The 20,942-nt window shown below is 39.9% G+C and overlaps 1 pseudogene; it reads left to right on the forward strand.

Moving 5' to 3' along the window:
* Positions 1-1,481: 1,481 nt before the first annotated feature.
* LOC137235190 (uncharacterized) lies at positions 1,482-10,812 on the forward strand (annotated as a pseudogene).
* The last annotated feature ends 10,130 nt before the right edge of the window (positions 10,813-20,942 follow it).

The following is a 20,942-nucleotide window of genomic DNA, read 5'->3' on the forward strand; positions in this document are numbered from 1 at the left end:
GCATCAGCTCCTCACATGGGGGGACTGTGGGAGGCGGGAGTGAAAAGTTTTAAAAGCCACTTCACAAAAATCGCTTCAAGTTGCAAATTCACCTTTGAGGAGTTTGCGACTTTGCTATGCACGATTGAAGCCTGCCTCAACTCCCGACCATTGAGCCCTGCGTCAAACAATGCATCAGACCTGGAGCCACTAACCCCAGGTCAGTTTCTGGTAGGAGGACATCTCTTATCTCCACCAGAACCCGACGCCAGCGAAAACTCTGCCTCAATCATAAATCGATGGCAAAAGTTAAAATCCCTACATCACTCCTTCTGCAAGAGGTGGAAATCGGAATACCTCTCTAAACTGCAGAAAAGAAATAAATGGAGATTTCCCAAAACGAACCTAAAAATCGGGGACCTGGTCGTAATCAAGGAGGACAATTTGCCTCCCAATGAATGGAGACTCGGACGGGTGGTTAAATTACACCCAGGACCTGACGATAGCGTCAGAGTGGTCGATATCATGACTGTGAAAGGTCAGATAACCCGACCCTTGGTAAAACTCATCATCCTACCTTACAATCGCGATGAGGCAGAAGAATCTGCGGCATCGAATTAAAAATCTTTCCTATTGTATTCTACTTCACGAAAGACCAAACTAATGAGTCTACGTCGTGAACAAAGTCAACTTATAAATCTAGTGAAAATTCAACCCATAACAATGCATGTTCAAAAAAAGAGAAAAGCAACTGTCGGCTTTTACGCGCCCCTTCACCTTTCAATGGTGATTTAATACCTGTATTTGAAAAACTATCCAAACCATCGAAATTCTCATATTCATTAAAGACGAAAGGGACATTCAATAAGACACTTTTGAAAAAGCGTCGATTCAGAAAAAACTCCTCAAAAAATCACAGGCACGTCTAGCTAGCCCGGTACTTTCATCCATAATAGCGAACCATGCAGCTTTAATTGATTCTGCAACACTTACCTTTCAAGGCATGTGAAGGTCTCAATACGGTTCACTACATATGGCGATGCAAGTTTGGCCAACACTTTGTCAATAATACGTTCAACAATGTGCGTATACTTCTTACACAGATCGGCAAGGGTGATAATTATTGTATTGTATTGTACCAGCGTACAACTGGTACTTGCCGACATAGCACCACGAAGAAAATCCCCAACAGCAAGACCAGGCTCTACGCCATCAAATTCCACAAGGCCAATCTGTTCAACCACATTTTAAACCCCCAAATACTGTATGGCCCACGTCAAAATTATTTCAATCAACGTTTGCCAGAAAATTTGAAAGGATTTTTTGTGCTATATATTTCAGCTTACGTGTTATTCTCAATAAAAATGTATTTATAAAATATATTCACACGCGATATATCCATTATTAATCCATCGTTATAGAAAATAAAGTCTGTGTATTCTTGAGTACCTTGGGAACGTGGAAAAATCTATGCAGCAACAACAGGATTATACGATCGGGTCATGGAAAAGGAGGAAGCTGCGTGCGTGCAATACCAGCAAGGTGATTACAAGACACCCAAAAAGACATCCATGTTAATTGATAGAGAACGTTTAATAGATAAAATTAATATGTTAACAACTCGACCAGATAATCAAACGTGCACAAAGCTACCTACAATCAAGGACTTCGGTATTATTAAACCAATAAGCCGCGGCGCATTTGGAAGAATTTTCGGGCTATAAAAACGATGATCCTAATAAATTATACGCAATCAAAGTGATGCGTAAATCCGATAAGATAAATAAGACTATGGTATCACAAGTTATTTCAGAGCGTAATGCTTTAGCATTGTCACGTAGCCCATTTTGTGTCGGCCTATTTTACTCGCTGCAATCAATCTCCTATATCTATTTAGTAATGGATTATATGGTGGGCGGTGGTCTCAAATCATTACTTACCATGAATGGCTACTTTGACGAATCAGTTGCGCGTTTCTATGTAGCAGAAGTTGCATTAGCATTGCAATATTTACATGAGCATGGAATTGTGCATCGTGATATAAAGCGAGATAATATGCTGTTATCGGAGACTGGTCATGTAAAGTTGACTGATTTTGGTTTGAGCAAAATTGAGAATAGGAAAGATTTGGAAATTTCCGATCTGATAAACACTTCGCCTGCGCTAATACACGTACACCTGGTCAGTTGCACTCATCTTTTGGCTCGGAGAAGAAAATAGAATGTGGCACAGGCACTCCTAATTTGATGAATGAACGGAATGTAAGAACTGAATCATCAGATAGTGAAGCAGATACATCATTGACTTAACTCACCCTACAGTCCAGGTTGAGCAACAATTGAAGTATTTTTCAAAAGGTAGTTCTTTCAATCGCACGCTGTTGTTGGTTTGTGGGTGACGATAACGTGACTGGAGACGTTGACGATTGCTTACAACAATATGTTGGCCATGTTTTTGTTGCAATATTGCGAATGTGTGAGGTGACATTTTTATAAGCGTCGATCCACTGGCCACAGTTATTATTGACGAAACAGCGCCAACAGATGTTTGTGTATTGCTTGCATTTATTATTGATATGTTTTCTGCGTATTGTTTTGTTGTGTTGGTGAGCGCACTGCTGTCACCACCCCGCCACCACCGCCGCTACCGCTACTTGCCACGACACGATGCCCAATTACGTGAACGGGCTGCTTATTAGAGCTAGCAATGCCACCACCACTTGTTGACGGAGATGGTAAAATTGACCTTACACTGCCGCTCCCACTGCTTGGTACAAGTCGTATTATATTGTCAGCAAGTGTTTGTTTTGGTCGTCGTTGTGGCGATTGTTCTTGCTGTGTTCCATTATCTACATTCGTAATGAATTGTGTGCTATCCATGTAAATAGCAGTTGTGGCATCAACATTGTTGTTGGAGACCGAAGACGAAACAGGCACTGAACGCAAATTCGTGTCTCCGACTAAAACATCTTGACACTCAATACCAGTTCCTGATTTTGTTAAAGATTTTGCCATACTTGTTGGTATCAAAAACTATGCGATTGCTGTTGCTTATGTGTTTGTTGCATATTTCATGCGGCGTTAGATTGTTTGAGAAGTTGTGGGGAGGACGGTGCTTTATTTTTAGTAGCTGCAGTTATGTTAGACTGTCCTCTTATTTGACTGACTACAATTGGTTTATTAATAGATACTTTTTTGCCAACAAGTGTAGCGCTCAATCGAGAAGGAGAACATTGTTGTGATGCAGCAATCGTACCTGTTCCTGGCGATGAAGATTTTGATGATGTTACAACTGTTGCATTTGATACATGTACGGTTTGCAGACCACTTGGCGTGGCTACAATAATAGGTGTAGACCTACTACCGACTCCTGTGTTTAATGTTTTACTTGGATACACGATTAAATTTATTTGTTTGCTTTATTCTCTTCAACAACCAATTCATTTGCTGTAGCTACATCCTTCGTGAGGGTGAATGAAGCTGAACGCCCAAGTGACAGCAAAATCTCTGGTGTCTCACCATTCCTTTTAGCTGACGAAATTAATATATCTGCAACGCACACATGCAACGCAACCAATACACAACTCACCGATAGCACTTCCTCCTATCATAAATGTACATCAACAAAATTAAGTAAAAATGATGGAAGTGCGAATACAATTGCAGCCAATAACACGCGTCACGTTGGCTTTGCAGATATGGGTATTGGCATGAAAGTTGCAAATGACTATGCTGCTGTTTCTAAAGCGAACTGTAGTGGCTGCAAGCTTGATTATAAAAAGCAGAATAAGTTTTTAGCTAAAGGCGAACCATATAAGCAGGAAGAAACTTCATTTGAGTTTAACATGGTTCGGAAACGTACCATTGACGAGATACAGCGTTTACGCACTTCAAATGTCTAGAAGACTCTGGTGTATCGAGTAGGAAAAACTAGAAGTTTTATGAATAAGGCTGAAAATATGTGTTTCTAAAACTGATACACGCTGTTCAGATTAGGCACGCAGTTACAACGCCAATATGAGCAATGAAACCAATAGAATGCGTATTTCGCGACTTATCGAACAATTTTAAACGACCATTTGATTGTATTTGACCTGAAAATATAAGAAAGAAATCATAGTAAAAGGAAACCACAACTAAATTTACAATAATTACCGCTCTGCTACCGTACAACCTCGTGGATTTTTTCATAATGACATTTCTCATTCAGGAAATGCCTTTAATAACTAATCAAAAGTGATGCCAACACCCATGGCCGCAATTAATGAGCACTTGACTCACCCTGCACCATTTTAGGCCAAAAAGCCAAATGCACCAAATATTCTGGTAGATCGTTAATAGCAAATAAAACGTTGCTATTCAATGAAATACCAATTCAGAACTTAGACCAACTCGTTTACGAATGAGTGTAGGAGGGAAGAATTAGTACAAGGGAAGGGGTAATAACCGATCTAACCACCAGTGTAATAATGTCCACACATTAATCCAGCAAAGTTTTGCACCTTGCTAGTGCCCGGCAAAAACGCTCTCGTCATTCCACGTCATCTGACTAGTCATTTTACGATCATGGGTTGTATTCATAGTCACATCTGCATGAGCGTGGTAAAGTTTTATGAACAAATTTTTTGTTGGTTAGTAAACATCACCACCATTTATATCAAGGTTCTGCACTTTAAAATACACTAGAGGACACAAATATAACCCCAAATCTTGAGCTTTGTTTCTAAGTTTTGTATACCTAATTTTGTATACCTAAATTTGTATACCTAATTTTGTATACCTAAGTTTGTGTTCCTAATTTTGTATGCCTGGAGTTGTATGCCTGGGTTCGAGGTTTGTGCACCGGGTTCTGAAATTTGTATACCTAGATTTGTATACCTGTTTCTGAGTTTTGTATACCTAATTTTGTATGCCTAAATTTGTGTACCTGTTTCTAAATTTTGTATACCTCATTTTGTATACCGAAATTTGTATACCGGGTTCCGAAAAATTTTATAAGTCACAATTTTGAGGTAATCTCGTCACTCAGCCACAACCAGATATTTTTTTTGAAAAATAATCGACACGTGTTTAATATGACTTAATGAGTTTAATTGCAGGCATCATGACCCGCTACGGCCAATTGCGCAAGGCATATGAAAAAAAGGCCAGCTATTTCAAGGTCCCATGCCATTTGTGTTCGGGTAGGCATCCGATCCGTTTATGCCCAGTCTACCGTTCAAAGACGCCTGAGGAACGGATGCGCGAAGCTCTTCTGGGCAATTATTGTGGCAATTGCCTCTTCATGGCGCATCGCACGGCTGGTTGCACAAGCAACGGGAGATGTCGGCGATGTGGCGAGAAACACCACACCACCCTTCACGTGGATGAGCAAGCCAAAGCCTCGCGTGAGCCGTACAAGCCGTGGAGCGTACAGGTAGAGGAGGAAGAACGCGAGAACCTCGAAGGGGCGTTATCACTATACGCCTCCGATATTGAGGCGGAGGAGATGGAACGAGAAACCACGGAGGGGGACATCTATTCTCAACCGGCCAGCATGGTCCAAGAGAGATCGGAACCACTGCCCTTCCGACTCTCCGATAGATCGGAACCACTGCCCCTCCGACTATCAGGGGGATCGGAACCACGGCTCTTCCGACCCCTGCTGCAACATGAGCGCCAACAGTCGAACAAAACCCCTCATCGTCGTCGCCGACAACGACTACGCCCCCAGCTGGCCAACAACAACACAAATCGCCGTCACGAAGCCATCGCTACTAGCCGGCCTCGCTCTACGTCGACCGCCGCCGATCCTAGAGGAGTTATTGCCACTCGTCAGCTAAGGACGCCGCTAACGTTCCGCAGTGGACGTACAGGGCTGGACCCCGTCGCTGGACCGGTACTGCGGCCCATGATCTCGCTTTCGCCGACCGCTATCGTCAAAATAGAAGCTGGAAGACGACTACATCTGGTGCGAGCATTGATCGATGTTTGTTCGCCGTTAACCGTCATATCGGCCGACTTGGTCCGGGATCTGCGGCTGGACGCAACTCGAGTGGGTAGCCAGACAGGCTGTGTGGTGCGTCTGCGGGGGAAGCACGGCGATAACAAACGCATTGCGACCCATGCCGTCGTCACACCACATTTCCACCGAGTGGCGCCTAGTTACAGCCTGGATCCAGCCATCGCGGCTATGTATACACACATCTGTCTCGCCGATCCAAAATTCTACGTCGCGTCGCCAGTACGCCTAGTTCTCGGGGCAGACGTATATGCCGACATTATTCTAAATCAAGTTCTGCCAGCGTCATTCGGCCCGCTCTTGGCGCAAAGCGCGATATTCGGCTTCGTGCTCTCTGGAGTATCCAGAGCCTAAATGGTCGCAGATAAATATCCAAAAAAAATTAATTTTGAATTTGAATTTACATTATGAATTTTGTAACAAAGAATATTTTGTACTGTTGAACTCATGCATACAGTCTGTCCATCCACAAATCTCTTATCTTTCTCCCTCTAGATATTGTCTACTCTAGCAGCAGGACAAGGCGAGGTTGCGTACCGCAAGGGGGCCGGCATGTTTAGGCCAGCAGGCTAACCCCAAAGGAAAATTAAGGGTCGGCCACCCTAATGCAATCTAATACAAAACCGCTTATTTGTTACGGCCGTTAGCACTTATACTAAAAGAAAAAGTGACGTTTCGTTAAGTTACCCCGCCAAAGGCCTGTTAGCTTTGGGGGTAAACGGAATGCGTGGAAAGGAAACTCTTTCACTTGTATTAAAACCGCAGCAGTTTACGCACGCTCGAACGTCTTGAAGCCGCAAGTTAAAACCACATCAAACGTCACACCGCCAGATCGCAGAGTCCCTGGATATATTAAAGGTAATATTGTAGCAATTGCATGTTGCACCTTTAAACTCTCTTTCTGTTATTTTCCACTGCATATTTTGTGAAATAAAGTCTATTGAAATTTTAATATTAATTACTGCCTTTCTTTCCTAACCTCCATCGAGAGAAACTAGTCTGGAATCCGCCAGCTCAAGTTTTCAAAGGGAGTGGGCCATAGTTCAATAGGTGGACGTCTTTTCGAGATATCGCCATAAAGGTGGACCAGGGGTGACTTCAGAATGTGTTTGTACGATATGGGTATCAAATGAAAGGTGTTAATGAGTATTTTAAAAGGGAGTGCGCCTTAGTTCTATAGGTGGGCGCCTTTTCGAGATATAGTCATAAAGGTGGACCAGGGGTGATTCTAGATTGTGTTTGTATGATATGGGTATCAACTGAAAGGTGTTAATGAGTATTTTAAAAGGGAGTGGGCCTTAGTTCTATAGGTGGACGCCTTTTCTAGATATCGCCATAAAGGTGGACCAGGGGTGACTCTAAAAAGTGTTTGTACGTTATGGGTATCAAATGAAAGGTGTTCATGAGTATATTAAAAGGAAGTGGGCCTTAGTTGTACAAGTCGCCTTTTTGAGATATCGCCATAAAGGTGGACCAGGGGTGACTCTAGAATGTGTTTGTACGATATGTGTACCAAATTCAAGGTATTAATGAGGGTTTTAAAAGGGAGTGGCCCCTAGTCGTATATGTGAAGGCGTTTTCGAGATATCGACCAAAATGGCTAATCTATATATATAAAAATTAAATTCTGTGTGTGTGTGTATTCGTTATGGAAACGTATTTCCCACACTTCAATCATCACCAAATTTTGTCTATAGGTTCCTTCGATCAACGCGAAGGTTTTAGGCTAAAAATAATTTCTATACATAAAGGGGGCGTGGCACCCCCACACAAATGGAATCTTTGGTACTGCATAACTCTCAAGGTAGTATACATGCCAGAACATTGAAATTCAGTAAGGAGTTATATGAAGTCAATCCCTAACACCAACAAGAAAATGTCGAATTAGGAAAAAAGGGGGCGTGGAACCTCCCACACAAATGGAATATATCATGCTGCATATCTCTGGTTGTAGTATTGGTAGGATAATGAAAATTGGTAAGAAGCTATATGACGTTAAGTCCTAACACCTCCAGTAAAATGTGGAATTTGGAAAAAAGGAGCGTGGCACCTTCCCTACAAATGATATTTTTCAGAACTTTAGTTATTTTAACACCTAAAGTTTGACTGAATTGTTGAGTTTGGCTGTTATTCCTTTTGGACGTTTAGTAATCTGCCGCCGTTAAAAAAATTTGTTTGTTTCAGTCAATCTACATCTTCTATAAATATCAATTTCCGTGTGTGTGTTCCCTATGGAAACACACTTCAATCATCACCAAATTTTATGTATAGGTTCCTTCGATCAAGAGGAAGGCTTTTCATATTTCAGAATTCAGAATTTAAAATTCAATTTTTTTTTGGCTACGCAAACGAGCAATTTTAGCTCCCAAAAATGATCATGTATACAGAATCAATGATCGCATTCAAAACCAAATTCCTGGTGAAGTGACGAAATATAAATCGGTCGACACAGTTACAGATGAAGATCAAATTGTGAATTATCCAATTGAATTTCTAAACTCTTTAGAATCCCATGGAATGCCTGCGCATATACTAACTTTGAAAATTGGCTCACCAATCATGTTTCTTCGGAATTTAGACCCACCAAAATTGTGCAATGGAAGCAGACTTTGTGTTAAGAAATTAATGTCGAATGTAATCGAAGCAACAATCATCAGCGGTAAAAGCAAAGGTGAAGATGTGCTCATACCACGGATCCCAATGATTCCTACAGATTTTCCATTCAATTTTAAGCTCTTATAGTTTCCTGTACGCCTTGATTTTGCAATTACAATCAACAAAGCAAAAGGACAATCGCTTGCTGTTGCAGGATTAAATTTAGAGAGTCCATGGTTTTCCCATGACCAGCTATATGTTGCTTGCTCTAGAGTTGGATCGAAAAAAAATTTGTTTATCTTTGCACTGAACGAAAAAACCAAAAATATTGTGTACCCATATGAATTACAATAAGATGCAATAATAAAATGTTTTAAACGAAAATTTCACCAAATATGCGTACAAAATTAAATTCAATTTACAGAACAATAAACTAAATTATCAACAAACAAAACAGAAAAAATAACGCAACACTCATTCTATCTCGGGCGTTACAACGTACGCTGGGTATAACTAGTTTATTTATATATGTAATACCACGAACAGTATTCCTGTCATGATTCCAAGGGATTTTGATTTCGCCTTACAGAACTTTTTCGTTTTCTTCTACTTTATATGGTAGGTGTCACACCCATTTTACAAAGTTTTTTCTAAAGTTATGTATACTTTGCGTCAAACAACCAATCCAATCACCATGTTTCATCCCTCTTTTCGTATTTGGTATACCATTATGTCATTTTTTTTTTCATTTTTCGAAATTTTCGATATCGAAAAAGTGGGCGTGGTCATAGTCGGATTTCGCCCATTTTTAGTACCAAGATAAAGTGAGTTCAGATAAGTACATGAACTAAGTTTAGTAAAGATATATCGATTTTTGTTCAAGTTATCGTGTTAACGGCCAAGCGGAAGGATAGACGGTCGACTGTGTATAAAAACTGGGCGTGGCTTCAACCGATTTCGCCCATTTTCACAGAAAACAGTTATCGTCATAGAAGCAGTGCTCTTACGCAGTGCTTTTCACATGGATTGGCACATTTTTGTTCGACTTATGGCATTAAAGGTATTCTAGACAAATTAAATGAAAAAGGGCGGAGCCACACCCATTTTGAAATTTTCTTTTATTTTTGTATTTTGTTGCACCATATCATTACTGGAGTTTAATTTTGACATAAATTACTTATATACTGTAAAGATATTGCTTTTGTTGTTAAAATTTGACTTAATTTTTTTTTTTTTAAGTGGCCGTGTTAAATTACCTTCTTTTAAAAGTGGGCGGTGCCACGCCCATTGTCCAAAATTTTAAAAACTTTCTTCTCTGCGTCATGAGGTCAACCAATCTACCAAGTTTCATCGCTTTATCCGTCTTTACTAATGAATTATCGCACTTTTTTGGTTTTTAGAAATTTTCTATATCGAAAAATTGGGCGTGGTTATAGTCCAAATTCGTTCATTTTAAATAGAGATTTGAGATGAGTGCCCAGGAACCTACATACCAGATTTCATCAAGAAGGGTCAAGATTTACTCAAGTTATCGTGTTCACGTGAGCTCTGCTCAGCTGAGTATAAAAATAGGTTTCAGGCTTTGAATGATATCTTGTCTGAAGCCATGCAAACGTTGACATACGAGAAGGGGGTCAGTATACAATTGCGAAATATGTGGTACGACCGTGAACTAACAGTACTACATACAAGAAAATTTGAATTATATAAAATTGCGATTAGCACAGGTCATTGGGATGATTATAATGCCGTTAAAAAATATATATAAAAAAACTATAATACTTAAAAAGAAGAAATACATGGAAGATCAAGTGATTATTAATAAAGGAAATATGAAATCCATTTGGAAATGTTTGAAAGATGCTTTGGAACTTGCAGACAATAAAGAGCATATTAAAAAAATAGTATTTAACGGTGAATGTCTAGAAAGTAGCTGCGATAACTAATGTCTTGAATTGTTATTTTGTTCAGAGCATAATCCAAATCAATGATGGTATTGAAACAATTGAACTTGTTGATGAAAGTGAAACAACCAACTCGATAGTAACATTTGAGCTCACCAGTATCGAGTTAGAAGATATAATGAACATCACAAAATCATTTAAAAACAAATATGGCGGTAAAAATCTATTGTCAGAGGGTGCTATCAAGGACTCTATGGTGTACATTGCACACTTATATAAGGACATTATAAACGAATCGTTTGATCGTGGCATTGTTCCCAGATATCCACAATAATACCAGTGGCAAAAGTAAAAAATACAATGAAACCTGACGAGCTGCGTCCGAGTAATACCCCACCTATTGATGAAAAAATTATAGAAACAGTGGTGAAAAAGCAACTAGTAACATACCAAGACGATCATAATATAATCATACTAGAGCAATCAGGCTTCAGGAAAGGCCAATCCTGCGAAACAGCATTGAACATGCTAATTGCAGAGTGGAAAGAGACTGTTGCTGATAAAAAGGTAGTAGTATCTTGCTTCTTAGATTAAAGAGGGCGTTTGAAACGATCGATCGAAATGAATTGATGAAGTTAATGGATAAAATTGGGATAAAGGGAAAAGCTTTGGGATGGTTTCGTAGTTACCTGAGTAACAGAAAGCAGAGGACGGTAATTGGAGATGCAGTTTCATCGGTTGTTGATGTTAACATTGGGCTGCCACAAGGCTCAGTACTTGTTCCGATATTGTTTAGAATTTACACCAATGATAAAAAAACTTGTTTGAGAAATTGTAAAATAAGACTTTTTGCGGGTGATGCATTAGTTAGCATTAGTGACAAAAATGTAGATTGCGCTGTCTTAAAAATACAAGAAGACTTAAATAATTTATATAAGTGGCTGTGCAGCAGTAAGCTAAAACTTAATATTGATAAAACTAAGTATATGGTATTTCACAAGAACCGCAACGTCATAAACCATAATAACTTAATCCAATTGAAAGAGTAGATCAAATGAAGTACGTAGGTATAATAATTGATGAGAAAATAAGTTTCACAGAACATATGGATCATGTAGAGAATAAAATTGCACAGAAAATAGGATTTATGTATCGAACATGTAAGAATATTATCCAACATCACAAAATATTATTATATAGATCAATTGTAGAACCACATTTTATTTACTGCCAATACTACTATTAACAAATGATATGTTAATTAATAAGCTCCAAATACAGCTAAACGAAGCAATGCGTTTGATACTAAAATGCTCTTATAGAACATTAAAAAGTATTGTAACGAATTTACTGCAAATCCTCTTATTGGCAACCTTCTACTAACGTTCGTATCGCTAAACTGTTGAATAAATAACACCAATATTCTGTAATGCAAAATGATCTTTATTGGACTACTTTCAAAATATCACTCCTATTGCTCGACAGATAGCGTGCTTAATCAAAACTGATTCTCGCGTCTCTACTGTTGTCGCCTTTTATACAGTCTGGTTTCCTCTTTGACATTTCTAGGCGGTTCTGTTATAGAATCTGCTATAAGTTTCTCAGCTATAACTACAGATGCACAATTTTTATAGCTTCTCTCACAGCTCATGCGCGTGTGTTTGTGAGCGAAACTTCCACAATTATAACTGCATAAATTTGTGAGCATCTAAGATAAGATATCTGCATGTTTTTCTGCGTTGCTTCTCCGCTGCGTGTACGTACATATGTGTAGACATAATCATTTAATTATTGATGTGCATCAAGTCACTGCTTAGCATCGGCTTAGAGGTGATAGTATCCCTTAGTGCTGCTAATATTCGTTACAGTATTATGTGTTAAAATGGCTTAGTATTAAACAGTTAATCTGTTATTACTCTTTGAAGTTTATACATACATAACACGGAGAATGTTACCAAATTATCTGAGTGATAGGATACAAAGAAAAACTATTTCTATACTGTAAAAATTTAAATATGTAATATTAGTTAAACAATGAATTTACTCATTTCTTTTTAATGAAACAGTTTTAAGAAACAATTATGAATTGTGTAAATTGTACTATACAATGAATTAGGCTTTTTTGGCCGTAATAAATAAAATAATAATAATAATATGATAAATCCACTGACATTTAACTAAGATATTCCCATTTGACCATTACTGGTCGACAAATATGTTTATTTTTTTAAAGTCGATAAAGTTCAAAAGAAAATTGAAAGGTACTTTGCATTACTTTCCTTTGCGTCTACGTACGAAATTGTTGAATAGACCAATAAAACCTAAACTAATCTTTAAAATTCGTATCTTTTCGGAATCAGAACTGAGTTTAGATTTTCCTAAAGTAATCCTTTGTATATATACGCAAACAGAAAAGACTAAGAAAACCGTGATACAAAATGAAAAAGAGATACAACAATTTAAGTGTCCGTTATATATTGTAAGATTTATCTAACATCTCCAAGAATGAAATAATAGTTTATACACAACAACAAGTTTTGATCATTGAACAGAAATAAAGTCATAGGCCGATATATAGATCGAACATTTATGTTGAAGACATGGGACGGAATCTCATTGAGTTTTAATGGATGGTTGATACTGTTCACATTTATACTTACCTTTAACCTGTTGAATTGTATACATTTCTTTTGAGCCTATACTTACCTTTAACCTGCTGAATTATATACATTTCAGTTAATTTTATACTTACCTTTAAGTTTATACTTACCTGAAATTCATAATTTCCTTAAAATTTATACTTACCTTAAAATTTATACTCACCTTTAAATTAAATTTCCTATATAATGTATGCTATAAAGTTAGAACATCCCTAATGCCACTTTATTAAATACGGTCAAAAATACCGCTTCCTTATTTATTGGCACACACATATTTACATACATGTTGTGCAAAGCAAGCAGCTCAGCGGGGACAATGACAATGAGGACTGAGCAGTTGTCGTTGAGCGCGCGCACATAGTACAGGTTTACAAGTATGATATGTATGAGAAGGAAACAATTCCTTTTTTCTTTCTAACACACTGCCGTTTGACACTTCGGTCAGTGTCAAACTAGTGTGGAACCTGAGTGGAACATGCGTTTGACACTGAACGAAGTGTCAAAATTGCCGGGATTGCTGTCGTGGAATAGACGCAGGGAAACAAAAAAAGGAGCGGAATATCAGATATGGGTTGCCGTGATGGTAATTTTTTTTTTTTCGAATTTAGTATGAAAATGTATTGCACCTATATGCGTCCCACAGAAAATTATACAAAAGTCTTGAATTGGGGTATCTGAGGACACGTAGTGCAGCATTAAGAATAGAAACACGAGTGCTAAGTTTTTTACCCGTTCAAAAATTCTCCGCGAAAAACAGTTTGAAACCGAGGTCGACTGCAATAACCCGTCCAAAAATGTGGAGAGAGAAATGAAAAGACGCGTTTTGTCCTGTTTTCTATAGTTCAAAGGCGAAAAAGTATTCGAATTATTGGAAGCGCGGCAAAAACGCGTATATTAATACCTCCCCCGACTATTTTGGTCGTGTTTTAGCAATCGTCCCCGGTAATAAAGTATCACAATTTGTTAATTAAACTAGTCCAAAATATATGGATTTTAAAGAGGGATATAATTAAGTGCTCATTTGAAAGTAAATAAGAATATTTCTCTGTAATTTTGCAATACAAATTTTACACAGTTTTCGTTAGCAGCTACTACACTTTTCTTGGACCTAAGAAGTACAACAGTGCCAAATAGCATCCACACAAAAAACGAACAAGAACAAGCATTTTATCAGGTGAGCGTGGCTGTGTATGTGCGCGCTGCTACATATCCTACTTGTAGACCTGTACTATGCGCGCGCACATAATTGTATTCAGTTCGGAGTGGATTGTTAACTTGCTGGTTCCAAGATCCGCGGGGTTGTCTTTGCTTCGCACATGTCGCCAAGGGACATTTCCAACGAGGTCTATGATCTGCGCTGTTCGGTTAGAGACGTAAGTTTTCCACGAGTGGGGTGGCTTTTCCAGCCAGGCTAGCACGATTTCCGAGTCGAACCACATGATTAATTTTTTTTGACTTAGGCCGAGATGGGGTTGGACTACTGCGACTAATTTTGCTAATAAGAGCGCTCCGCATAGCTCCAGGCGTGGCAGACTAATAGTTTTGAGAGGAGCCACTTTGCCTTTGGACACTATAAGGTGAGAGTGGACCTGAGTACCGACGGTACTTCTTAGGTACAGGGTTGCGCAATAAGCCTTTTCTGAGGCGTCGCAGAATCCGTGGAGCTCAACGTATTGATCGGGCGTAAAATTCATCCATCGGGGTATCTGGATGGCTGAGATAGAGGGAAGGTTTTGAGAGAACTGCGCCCATTTGGCTAGACGGATGGGTTTAACCTTCTCGTCCCATTCGGTCCCATCTAACCACAATTCTTGCATGATCATCTTCGCTTGGATCATTATGGGCGTCAGCCACCCTGCGGGATCGAAAAGTTTCGCAATAGAGGAGAGGATTTGCCGCTTCGTGGCTGCAGTGGATGCCGGATTTGAGTCGACGGTATACGAGAATGTATCCGTTAGGGCGTTCCACTGGATGCCCAGGGTCTTGGCTGTGCTAGTCTTTTCGAACTCGAGAAAGTTTGTTTCCAGCAGATCAGTTTTCGATATTTTTTGGAGGATGTTGGGATGGTTTGCCGTGATCTTTTTTAGGGGAAAGCCGGCTGAATTGAGAGCGTCTATGGTCTCTGTTAGGGATTGCTCGGCTGATTGAAGATCATGACTGCCAGATAAAATGTCGTCAACATACGTCTCGGATTTTAGTATTGGGGCTGCGCGTGGATGGGAATCGGCTATGTCTTTCGCCAGCTCGTGTAGAGTGCGAATAGCCAGGAAAGGCGCGCAATTAACCCCGAAGGTGACCGTTTTCAACTTTTAGTCCTTGATTGGACTGTGTTCGGGGGTTCGGAATATTATCCGTTGGTAGTCTCGGTCATCGGGGTGCAAGAGAATTTGGCGGTACATTTTCTCGACGTCGCCATTAAACACATATTTATATGTTCGCCATTTCAGCAACATAAGTCGGAGATCGGGTTGGAGGGTTGGTCCGGTACATAAAACATCGTTGAGGGAGTGACCGGAACCCGACTTTTTGGAGGCGTTGAACACAACTCTGACTTTTGTTGTCTTTTTATCTGGCCTTACGACTGCATGGTGAGGGAGATAGAATGAGCAGTATTTACCCAGGGATTCTCTTTCATTGGGACTGCATTCTTCCATGTGGCCTAGGGACAGATATTCCTCGAGTACCTGGTCGTATTGCTGCTTGAGATCGCCCTTTTTTGCGAGAGTACGTTCCATGCCATGGAACTGTCGTAAGGCTGCAGTACGGGATTGACCTAGGTCGATATCGTTCGGGAACGTTGGTTTAAAGGGGAGCCGAACCATATATCGACCGTCATCCATGCGAGTGGTCGTGCTTTGATAAAAGTCTTCGCACATTTTATCTTCTGGGGTTTCCAATTGCGTTCTGGGTATTTCTTCGATTTCCCAGAATTGCCTTAGTTGTTCATTCAGCTGGACATTCGTCACTTCCCACGCTTGAGAGGAGTGTGATCCGACCTTTTCGGGGGTTTGGCCACTTATTATCCAGCCAAATATCGTGTTTTGTGCTAGCAGTGTGGGCGAGATCTTTTCTATGCCATTTAGCATGATTTGAGGGATGAGATCGCTGCCTAACACCAGATCGATTTGGGAGGGATTCTGAGAATTCTGGTCTGCTAGCTTGAGGTGTGACCATTTACGTATTTGGTCGTTATTTAGCGTGAGTGTTGGGAGCTGCCTAGTGAGTCGAGGTAGCACGATTGCCTGGGCCTTTATTTTTACCTTGTGGTCATTTGAGACTAGGGTCAGTGAGCATAGCTTGTTGGAGGTTTGTACTACTCCGCCTCCCATTCCCGATATTTCAAATAGGGAGTGGGTATATGGGAGGCCTAGCTTGATTTGAGCTTTCGACGAGATGAAGCTACGCTCTGACCCTTGATCCACTAAGGCTCTGAGCCTGAAGCAGTCCCCTCGGTGTTCTATGGACACTATCGCTGTGGGGAGAATGATCTTGCTATCATTTTCCGCATACAAAGATTGAATGCGGGCAGCGTTTGAGGTGGTGGGAAGTTCCTCGTTGGGATCTGGGTTGGTAACGTCCTGAGTAGTTGCTACTTGGGCTGCCGTTCTTCGAGGGCCATTGGTTTGGTGTGATATTCCGGTATCGTGGAGGGTGGAGTTGTGGCGACCTTGGCAGTATAGACACGTTCCTGTGCTTGTGCAATCTTTTACGAGGTGGGTTTGTGACAGGCAGTTTTCGCAGAGATTGCTTTCTCTCACGAATTTTTTCCGTTCGGGGATTGCCAGCTTTTTATAATGCAAGCAGCTTTGTAGCTTAAGGGAGTTCTGCTTGCACTTTCTGCAGGCGTATACTTTTTGATGCTCGGCCACATGAGCATTTGTGCGAGTTTGAGAGTAGTTGTTGTTCTGCGGGGGGTTGCGGCTTTGGTTAGGGGTTTGAGCCTGCCTGAACTGGGGATTGTTTTGACATGTGGGAGGCTTTGAGAAATTAGTGGAGGGTGGGTTATATCGGGTTTTGGCTGGTCGCCATTGATCCACCCTTTCCACTATCTCGTAGCGAGTAGTCAAAAACTGATCCATTTGGGACCAGTTCGGTAGGTCTCTTCTGGAGCTTAAAGATTGCTCCCAAAGCGCAACTGTATTTTCCGGCAGTTTTGAGGTTACCAGATATATTAATATGGGGTCCCAACTGTCTGTCGAGACTTGTTGGGTTGCTAATATCTGGAGACAGTTATTAACGGAGGATTGCAATCGCTGGATGTCTTCGCTGTTTTCAGTCGGAATGGGCTTGAGGTTCATGAGGGCTTTTATTTGGTTGTCGACCAGGACTCTTTTATTTTCATAACGGGATTTAAGAGCTTCCCAAGCCAGAGCAAAGTTGTCATCACTCAGTGGAAATTGCTTTACTATCTGGCCGGCTTTCCCTTGGGTTTTGTGCCTGAGGTGGTACAGTTTTTGGGCGCTCGAGAGTTTGGGGTGGTTGATATAGACCGCCGTGAACATGTCACGGAAGGACGGCCATTGATCATAACTCCCGTAAAAGACTTCGGTGTCACAGGCGGGTACTTTGAGGTGCATCCCGGAATTTTCTTGGGGAGTGGTAGTTGTAGCGGGGACGGAATTGCTTAGTAACCTTAGCTGGAGCTGATCGCCTATTCTTGCCTTTGTGTCTTCATATGCTATAAGGCAGTCGCGGTATTTATTGAAGGCTGAGGCCTTAAAGTCGACGGGAAGATCGTTGTCATCAGATTCCACGACAGCGTCATATGCGCTCTGTAGCCTTTCCCAGAACACATCAATATTCTTGTCTTTTATCTTTAGGGATGCCTCGGTGTTATCTTGGATCTCGGTTGTGCCGAACCGAGCGCAGTAATCCGAAAAGAGATCCGTTTCGGATATAAATTTATTTTCGACCACGGTAGCCATTCTGAAGAGGGACTTGCTTAGTTTTACTTTAGCTATTTTGGGAATTTTTTGGGACTGCCTGGTGTTTATTTATGAGGGAATACCAAAGGCAGAAGCTTTCCTATCGGTCAAGAGTGGGTAGGTTAGGACCAGTTAGATTAATTGGGAGTAGTCTGAGACCAGTTGGGATGACCTGCAGAATTCGCTGCTGGGTATTTCAGACTATGTGAAAGTGGCCGAATTTTTTGCTGGGTATCGTCAACAATGTAAATGTGGAGATATGTATTTAATTTATACCGCAAGGGACTCAAGTATTAAAGGGCAATGAGCTAACTTTGTGCAAGTGTGTGTGGGATTTGCCTCGAAATTTTTTAATGCACCGCTTTTACGTACAGGTGTATATGGGGACGATACTGTATATATATATATATATATAAATGTATTTTTGGCGGGAAATTATAATTCTGGCGGGAGAAATTTGGATTTGGCGGGAGCCACCAAAATTTATTCGGGGGATATACGTAATGTATGTACGTGTTTTTTATATTGTTGAGAGGCTGGTTTCGTCAATGGCGACGAAGGACCATTAGCTACCCTGGGATGGAAGATACGACTCACCTGTGTTCCAGGTACTCCTGCTGTGAATGCGGCGATGGTGATAAGGTGGTGGTGATGGCGGGCTCGCCGACAACTGGTTCTGCGTTGATCTCTTGTGGAGGAGTGTGGGCGTCCAATCAATTGCTTCCTCCTTGCCGTAATAACATTGAAACCTCAGACTTTAGCTGTCAGACCAGGGTCCTCAGCTTTTAATTATCCCGATTTCAATTTCCGGATGTTGTTTGCACTCCGACGAACAATGAGGACGTTTGTCAGCTAATGTGCAATTATTTTCGAACTCACCAATAACTGGAGATATCTACACAATCTATTTTAATTGCGGCAGCCAAACCTCAATCCCCGTTTTCACGCGTTGATAAATTTATAGTGGAGCGATGCAAACTCAGGTTGCGAATAAGGCAATAACGAGAATATTGATTAATTTGATTTCGTTTATTTCACAAAATAACTTTTATCATACAATTGATAGTTCTGCACAAATTAGTGGCAGGATTCTCACGAGAGAATTAATTACAAAGTATACAACCTTTTGATTATGCACCACTTTTCTGTACAACAAGCTCGTCGCTTATAAGAAATTTATTGACGCAATACTAGCTCATGCAAACTTTAATAAAACCACTCTTAGTTTATGCAAAGTATAGTGAAAGTAATCGTTGAATTTGCACAACGTTATAATAATAATAATGAAAATGAAAAGTTACTTGTAGAGCCCAAAAGAACCATAAAGTTGCCAGGTTTTGATAATAATAATAATTTACATGACAAAAGGTGGTTGTTTTCTGACAGATGTCGATCATGCCAGATCGCCATCCGGTACGTGTGGCGAATTCGCCTTGGTGGATTTTGCGCGGTGGAGGCTGCCACACGGCCATGAGCATTCCCAATAGGGAATTTAAGGGTAAATGCCATGTATTGATTTTGGGGGTAATTCAATATAGTATAATTCAATATATTCGAATACAATACACGATACGGGTTATATATAAATTCATAGCTATACGTATGTACAAGAGGGTGATGGGACGGGTGACAGCCTACGCCGCGCAAACAAAGGTGCTCGGCGAAAATCGGAAAATATAAAGAAAATATTTTAATAAGGTGCCCCGTAAAAACCTGAAAATAAAAAGGAAATATTAATAAAAATAAGGTCTCGGTGAAAATCTGAAAATATAAAGAAAATATTTTAATAAGGTGCCCCGTAAAAACCTGAAAATAGAAAGGTGCTCGGCGAAAATCGGAAAATATAAAGAAAATATTTTAATAAGCTGCCCCGTAAAAACCTGAAAAAAAGGTGCTCGGGGAAAATCTGAAAATACAAAGAAAATATAAAAAGAAGGTGCTCATAAAAAACCTGAAAATAAAAATAAGGAGCCCGTAAAAACCTGAAAAAAAATTATGTGCTCAAAAAAAAAAACTGAAAATAATAAGAAAATGTCATTAAAAGTAAGGTGCTCCGTAAAACCTGCAAAACAAAAGATAATACTTTTATTTAAGAATTCATGAGCTTAACACCGGCTTATAATAATTGAATTTCTATTATTATTATATTTTCTAAGAGAAACTGAAGAGAATGAAACAATAAAAAAATATATTGAAATTCAATTATTATAAGCCGGTGTTAAGCTCATGAATTCTTAAATATAAGTATAAACTGAACACACCATTAAACAAACATACATAAATATGTACAACTGAGCCTGAGTTTACAAAGCTTCTCATTCGCAACGAAGAAGAACTTTACAAAAACAAATCTACATGGCACACAAATTAATATAGAGACAAAGTGTCTCAATTGTGTTGTTAGTGTAGAAATGAGAAAAACTGAATTAAGCATGAAAACAAATACCAGCAGGATAGCCTAGTGGTTAAAGGCTACTGCAGTTTCACCATGTGATTCACGGTTCGAATCCCGGTGAAACCTTTGACAACATTACAAAATTGCCTGATGATGATTACGTTGGCGGTTTTCGAAATGGTTCCATAGCAATATGTCAGTAAATGTTTCATTCTTTTCAGTTTTTCTTAGAAAACATAATAATTGAAATTCGATTATTATAAGCCGGTGTTAAGCTCATGAATTCTTAAATATAAGTATAAACTGAACACACCATTAAACAAACATACATAGATATGTACAACTGAGCCTGAGTTTACAAAGCTTCTCATTCGCAACGAAGAAGAACTTTACAAAAACAAATCTACATGGCACACAAATTAAAATAGAGACAAAATGTCTCAATTGTGTTGTTAGTGTAGAAACGAGAAAAACTGAATTAAGC

This window comes from Eurosta solidaginis, chromosome X (assembly GCF_040869045.1).
Source record: "Eurosta solidaginis isolate ZX-2024a chromosome X, ASM4086904v1, whole genome shotgun sequence".
NCBI classification, from domain to species: Eukaryota; Metazoa; Arthropoda; class Insecta; order Diptera; family Tephritidae; genus Eurosta; species Eurosta solidaginis.